The sequence below is a fragment of the Mus caroli genome, unplaced genomic scaffold, assembly GCF_978045245.1.
Source record: "Mus caroli unplaced genomic scaffold, Mus_caroli_1 scaffold_2, whole genome shotgun sequence".
Taxonomy (NCBI): domain Eukaryota; kingdom Metazoa; phylum Chordata; class Mammalia; order Rodentia; family Muridae; genus Mus; species Mus caroli.
Genome location: NW_028227257.1, coordinates 27,046,288 through 27,053,466, shown reverse-complemented (window position 1 = coordinate 27,053,466; position 7,179 = coordinate 27,046,288). Strand labels below are relative to the sequence as shown.

The following is a 7,179-nucleotide window of genomic DNA, read 5'->3' as shown; positions in this document are numbered from 1 at the left end:
GCCTGTCTAGACTGGCACTGTAAGAGCTGCTGATTGTGCGAGCCTGTCACGTACACTAGGCGAACACCCAGCCCCTGTTATTTTTGTGCATGTGTGTGTTCTGTCTGTACAACACCGAAGAGTGTGGCCCCTAACCTGCTCTGGCTGCTTAGGAAAAGGAAGTTGAGGGAGGGAAAGCAGGAGCCTGCAATCACATAGTTCTAAGTGAGGCCACCCAGGTCCCAGATCCCATGAGCCCCTGGCCACAGTTCTCCTCAGGAGGCAGTGGGGTGAATAGCTCAGTAATAAAGAGCTAAGGAAAAGTCCCAAGTTCCATTCCCAAAACTCAGGCAAAAAGCCAGCCTGGCACTACAATACTATAATCCCAGCACCTACGAGGCAAGAACTAGTTAGTGGATCCCTGGAACTCACTGGCTAGCCAGCCTGCCTTATTTGGTGAGCTCAAAGCCAGTCGGGCTTTGTCTCTGGGGGAAAAAAAAAAAAACAGTAGGCAGATGACCTCTGGCCTACACACACACACATAGAGTGACAGGAGGTAGAGGTGTGACTGAAGGGTTCGATTCTAGCACTGCAAGGGGGTTCAGGGTAAAGGTTCTATATGGGAATAGCGGTCGATGCCCATAGTCCAGAACTCAGTGAATTGAGGCAGATGAATCTAGAGCTCAAGGCCAGTCTAGTCTACCAGAAAAGGGAGGTGAAAGTTAGATAATTACCCATCATGCAGAGGGAATGCAGAGGCAAGAGGATCCCCCTGAAACTTCAAAACCAGCCTGGTCCACAAAGCGAGTTCCAGGCCATCGAGCTCTATGTAGCCAGCTGCTATCTCAAAACCGAGGGAGGACACCAATTTCCTAACACAATTTTGCATACAATCTGAGGGGGCCAGGCAAGAATTCCATGGAACTCAATCCATTAATCCCAGGATGGACACTAATTTAGTTCAGTGCATTCATCTTCCAAATGTGGAAAATGAAGCCCTGAGACAGGCAGAGAGTATTCCAGAGTCACCCAGTCAGTGAGTTTCCGGGCCCTCAAGACCCAGCCCCCTCCTCTGACCTCCCTTGGCTGTGAGGGATGAGGGACACAGTGAAGCTTCCCGCCTGGCTGAGGACCCAGCTGGGTGTAGGGGTCGGGTCAGGAGTTTCCATCTCCGGGAGGATGGGGGAGGAGGGACTGTCACAACTTTGAGAAGAGAACAAGATGCAAACTGTTTAGACCATACTGCCTCAGACTTCTGACACCCCTGCCTCCAACCAACTGCCCACTACCAGACTCCTGGTCCCTACACAGAAGTCACCCGTGACCCAGTCCAGAGGATGAGGCACAGAAAAAATCATACTTCGAGGTGCCCAGTTCCCCGATGCTCACCGCCAACTCACTGGTCACCAGTCATGCCCAGGAAGCGGAGGAGGGTCTCCCCTCCCCTTTAGTCGTCTCCGGCCTGCGGTCGAGAATGGGGGTGGGAGGCTGTAACTGTGGAAAGTTGGCAGAGACGGCCGGCAGCAGCCGGGAGAGTGGAAAAAATGATATCAAACCCGGAAAAATGCAGGCCGGATGGAGGGCTGGGTGCGAGAGAGGGGGAGGGGAAAACAGCTGCCTGGACCGAGAACTGAGAGAGGAGGCCAACCAGAGTTTCCCAGCCGGCCTCGAGAACCACAAACGAGCCCTGTCCTTCCCTTCGTTCTTGCTCCACGGGTTTTATTGAGGGACTACTATGTGCCAAGGCAGAGAGCCAGGCCCTGGGGAGACATCGCTGGCTGCCTGAAGCTCACCCTAGATGGTGGGAAGGTACATTAGAGAACAGGGATTAGGGGGTCATCAGGGAGGACTCCTCAATTCACCCATGAGGAAGGTGAAGTCAGAAAGAGGAGGTCTTCCACCAGGCCACTCAGAATGGAAAGGAAGCCAGGATAGGGAATGTGGCTATGTGGACAGCCGAGAGCATGCAGCCAGGGGTCGACATTTGAACTCTGTTCCCTCCCGCCTCTCTGTGCCTCATTTCTCTTCCCCACTATAAAATAAGATTCGTGGCAATCCCCTGCCCCAAACCTGACTCAAGGATTAATTGTTTTAAGACATATCAAACGGGGCTAGGGAGACGGCTCAGTACTGCTCAGGGTCAAAGAGCCCATGCAGCCAGGTACCATGTCACAGGCTTGTGATCACAACACGGAGGAGACAGAGATGCAGATTCCTGACCCTTGATGGACCACCATCTTAGCTTACTCTGTGAGCTGTAGGTCCCAGTGAGAGACCCTGTCTCAAGGTGAGCCCAGGTGCTGCACACCTTTAGTCCCAGCACTGGGGAGGAGACCAGCCTGGTCTACACAACAAGTTCTGGGACAGCCAGGGCTACACAAAGAAAGCCTATCTTGAAAAAACAAACAAACAAACAACAACAAAACAGTGGAATGGATGCCTGCAGAAGCCCAGTACCTGAGGCTGGCCTGTAATCTCCGCACACGCATGCTATTGCATTTTAAGACCTTGGATGAGTCCAGTGTTGAGCGGGAGTGAGTCTAAACTGAAGATTTGCCTGGAAATTTCTGCCTGGCTATGCCACTGGAGGGCTTTAGGAAATTTTATTCCTTCCTTAGGCCTCAATTTCCCCATCTGCAAAAAGAAAGGGACTGAATCCGAGCCTGTGTCACATCTATGTGTTCTCATGTTTCGTTGTCTGTTGTTCTCAGCCCAAGCAATGGAGGCTCACGAGGGTGAGGTGTCATGCTGTTCTGTCTCCAGCACCAGCGGCTGTAACAGTGGCTGGTTTCTACAGACAGACGCTCACCAACCTGTAAAATGCCCTTCTGGGCCAGACAGTAGGTGCCCACGAATAAGGCAAAGCTGGGACAGCATGTAAGAAAACCACAGTGCACCACCTACTGTGACTTAGGAAGGCCTGCCCCACAGAAACAATCAAGATGGCTAACTCTGAAGTCTTCCTGTGTGTTGGTCAAGCCCTGTGCCTTGGTACCTGTTTTCTCATCTCACCTCAGTCCCCACCCCCTCCTCAGTAGATGCTTTTACAGATGAACACGCTAGGCTAAAAGAGCCTAAGAAATAGACCCAAGGCCAGTTCCACTCAGCCACTGTCAAGAGGCATCCTGGAGGGGCTGCCTGAATTATATGGCCGAGGAAACTAAACATGGCGAGAGAAGAGGGTCCAAGTTCAAGATACTGTGATAGTAACAGCAGACACTACTTTTGCTGTGGGTCTTCCAGTCCTTGAGGATCAGAGTAGACATTGAACTGAGGGGTTGGAAGCCCTGTGGGTTAGTTAGGTGAATAAACCACACCCGGGACCTCAGTCAATAGGCAGATCGAATTCACTTAGGGTAATTGGAGGCTTATAAAGTCTTGGGGGACTGAGGGTAGGGACATCCAGGATGGGCAAAGGTCATTGGCTGGGGACTTAGGGTACCTGACTGCCTCATTAGCACAGGGAAGCCTTTTAGGAATCTCAGATGCTGGCTGAACAGGTTCCCACATTTTGCTAAGTGCAAGGTACTGTGTTCTAGGTGCTTTCTGCAGGAAACGTGTTAAGTCCTCCAAACTGGTGATGTCATCACCATGCCAGTTTTTAAAATGTATTTATTTATTTACTTTATATCCTGATTGCAGCTTCCCCTCCCACCTCTCCTCCCAGTCCCTCCCTCTCCCCTCCCTTCCTGCCATTCCTCCTCCTTTTCTCCTCCTCGGAGGGGAGGTCTCCCACGGGTATCAACCCACCTTGGCATAGAGTTGCAGTAGGGCTAGGTGCATCTTCTCCTATTGAGCCTAAACAAGGCAGTTCAGTTAGGGGAAAGGGGTTTAAAGGCAGACAACAAAGTCAGAGACAACCCTGCTCCAGTTATTATGGGTCCCACACGAAGACCAAGCTACACATCTATTACATATGTCTAGGGGGGCCTAGGTAGGTCCTAGTTCAAGATACTGTGATAGTAACAGTCTACATGCTCTCTGGTTGGTGGTTCTGTCTCTGTGAGCCCCTGTGGGCCCAGGTTAGTTGATTCTGTAGGTTTTCTTGTGGTGTCCTTGATCCCTCTGGCCACCATGCTAGTTTTTTTTGTTGTTTTTTTTTGTTGTTTTTTTTGGTTTTTTGAGACAGGGTTTCTCTGTATAGCCCTGCCTGTCCTGGAACTCACTTTGTAGACCAGGCTGGCCTCGAACTCAGAAATCCGCCTGCCTTTGCCTCCCGAGTGCTGGGATTAAAGGCGTGCCCCACCACGCCCGGCTCGACCATGCTAGTTTTAAGGTGGAGAGAGGCTCAGTAACCCAGCCGAGGTTGTACAGTTAGCAAAGAGCACCAGAATCCAAACTAGCAAAGTCCTGTCTCACAGTGGCTGGAGCTCATTTGCATCCCACTGCTACTGTCACCACGAGGAAAGAGAGAAGTCTTTGCTAGTTGCCTAGAGTGGGGAGGGCACAGAACAAAAGCTCAGTGAAAGCCCTCAGCCTCCAACTGGGCCACTGCACCTCAAAGGAGGTGCACTGTTATGGAAAAATATGATAAAGGCTGGGAAGACTAATGTGTCCCCAGGGGCCCCAGGGTTCCTCAGAGTCCCCATCTTGCTGCAGAGGAGGGTCATGCACTGTGCCGGCTTGATCCAGAAGAGATGAAGGCCACCTGCTCCTGAGACAGCCCAGCCGCTGCTCAGAACACAGAGGCTCCGTTAGTAAAATAGCTGCGTCTCTCCACCCGAAGAGGCTTCTGCCTGGAGAGCCCAAAGGGATCAAGTTCCATCCAAGGCTTCCTGTCCTTGGGTAGTGGGAAGTTCAGGGTCTCACAGGGATCAGCTCACCCCTGTCTTCATCTATGCTGTAAGGGAAGGCCTGGGGCGGGGCGGGGAGGGCCTCGCTAGCAGAGATGGAAATGTGCAAGTGCCTGGCTTGGGAGGGGAAGAGAGAGGGAGACGTGGGAAGAAACAAACTCCTGCTCAGCTCCTTCAGTGAGATTAAGTGTCTCTAGACTCTGGCCACTCAGGAGACCTTAGACAAATCAAAATATACAGAAGGAGCAGATAATGGTGGAATTTGTCACATGGTGGTTTCTGTCTCAATAACAACTTGAACATTCCATCTTAACAGTTTGAAAAAAATACACGAGTTCCATCTCAATTTGAGCACTTGTCCCCTTGGGTTCAGAGTTCAGTTAAAAATAACACTAATGATAGGATGGGAGCTTGGGGCTCACCAAAGTGTGTGGTTTTCCCCACTCCCATCTGCTCCAAGTTCAAGGCAAGGTGTGTGTGTGTGTGTGTGTGTGTGTGTGTGTGTAACATTCCCATGCTTCATGGATGAGACTGTAGAAATACAGGCTTTAAAACCAGGGAAAAACATTTGATTCGAGCTTGGTCTGCGGCACCCCGAGGCCTCACTCAGCCTGCCTTCCTTTTGGAAGTGATAATTCCAATCGATAAAACAAAGTGGGGTTGTCGGGTGCAGTAGTGCACACCGTTAGTCCCAGCACTCGGGAAGCAGAGACAGGAGGATCTCCATAAGTTTGTTCTACACGGTGAGTTCCAGGACAGTTAGGACTACATAAAAAGATCCTGTCTCAAAAAATAAAAATGAGAGGGCTCAGCAGTTCAGAGCACTGGCTGCTCTTCCAAAAGTCCTGAGTTCAAATCCCAGAAACCACAGGATGATTCACAACCATCAGTAATAAGGTCTGGTGCCTTCTTCTGGCCTGCAGGCATAGACTGCTCAAATAAATAGATAAATCAATAAATACTTAAAAAATTAAAGCTGAATAAAAATGAAATGACCTTTAAGTATTTGGAACCACTGGGTAATTTCTTTTTTTTTTTTTTTTTTTTTAAAGATTTTTTTTTTTTTTTTTTTTTTTTTTTTTGGTTTTTCGAGACAGGGTTTCTCTGTATAGCCCTGGCTATCCTGGAGCTCACTTTGTAGACCAGGCTGGCCTCGAACTCAGAAATCTGCCTGCCTCTGCCTCCCGAGTGCTGGGATTAAAGGCGTGCGCCACCACGCCCGGCCTTTTTTTTTTTTTTTTTTAGATTTATTTTATTAATATATGTAAGTATACTGTAGCTGTCTTCAGACACTCCAGAAGAGGGAATCAGATCTTGTTGTGGATGGTTGTGAGCCACCATGTGGTTGCTGGGAATTGAACTCTGGACCTTCGGAAGAGCAGTCGGGTGCTCTTACCCACTGAGCCATCTCACCAGCCCATGTGTAGCCCAGGCTGGCCTCGAACTCGTGATCCTCCTGCCTCTGCCGCCTTCAGCAAATCCTACCGGCGTGCGCCACCACTACCGGCAAAATGCGAAGCACCCGCTTCCGCAGCGAGCAGGGTTCGAACCTGCGCGGGGAGACCCCATTGGATTTCAAGTCCAACGCCTTAACCACTCGGCCATCGCTGCTACGGGTAATTTCTTTCATCTCTCAGAACTCAGTTCTCTCCTCTGGAAAATGGGATCACTGCCCCCCCCACTTTTGCCGGGGGGGGGGGGAGGGGGGGAAATGAGGAGGCTTTATTAAATTTTATGGGTAACAAAGATATCACGCTAGTTAGTGTCAGTTTGACACAAACTAGAGGCAGTTGGGAAGAGGAGAACTCAGATGAGGAGTTGCCTCCATCAGGTTGGGGTAAGGATGTGCCTGTGGCATTTTCTTTGTCGTCGTTTGTACTGGCTGGTTTTGTGTGTCAACTTGACACAGCTGGAGTTATCACAGAGAAAGGAGCTTCAGTTGAGGAAATGCCTCCATGAGATCCAACTGTAAGGCATTTTCTCAATTAGTGATCAAGGGGGAAAGGCCCCTTGTGGGTGGGACCATCCCTGGGCTGGTAGTCTTGGGTTCTATAAGAGAGTAGGCTGAGCAAGCCAGGGGAGGCAAGCCAGTAAAGAACATCCCTCCATGGCCTCTGTATCAGCTCCTGCTCCCTGACCTGTCTGAGTTCCAGTCCTGACTTCCTTTGGTGATGAACAGCAGCATGGAAGTGTAAGCCGAATAAACCCTTTCCTCCCCAACTTGCTTCTTGGTCATGATGTTTGTGCAGGAATAGAAACCCTGACTAAGACAAATTGGTACCAGCAGAGTGGGGTATTCCTGTGACAACCTGACCATGTTTTGGGGAGGACTGTGGAAGGACTTTGGAACTTTGGGCTTGAAGATCCATTCGTTGTTAAGAGCTCTGTCAGATGTTGTGTAGGAGCT

The 7,179-nt window shown here is 50.2% G+C and overlaps 1 non-coding gene across 1 annotated transcript; it reads right to left on the bottom strand.

Annotated features, from left to right (window-relative positions):
• Nucleotides 1-6,301: 6,301 nt before the first annotated feature.
• Trnas-uga (transfer RNA serine (anticodon UGA)) lies at nt 6,302-6,383 on the bottom strand. Its single transcript has one exon. It is a non-coding gene; the product is annotated as a tRNA-Ser (tRNA).
• Nucleotides 6,384-7,179: the final 796 nt, after the last annotated feature.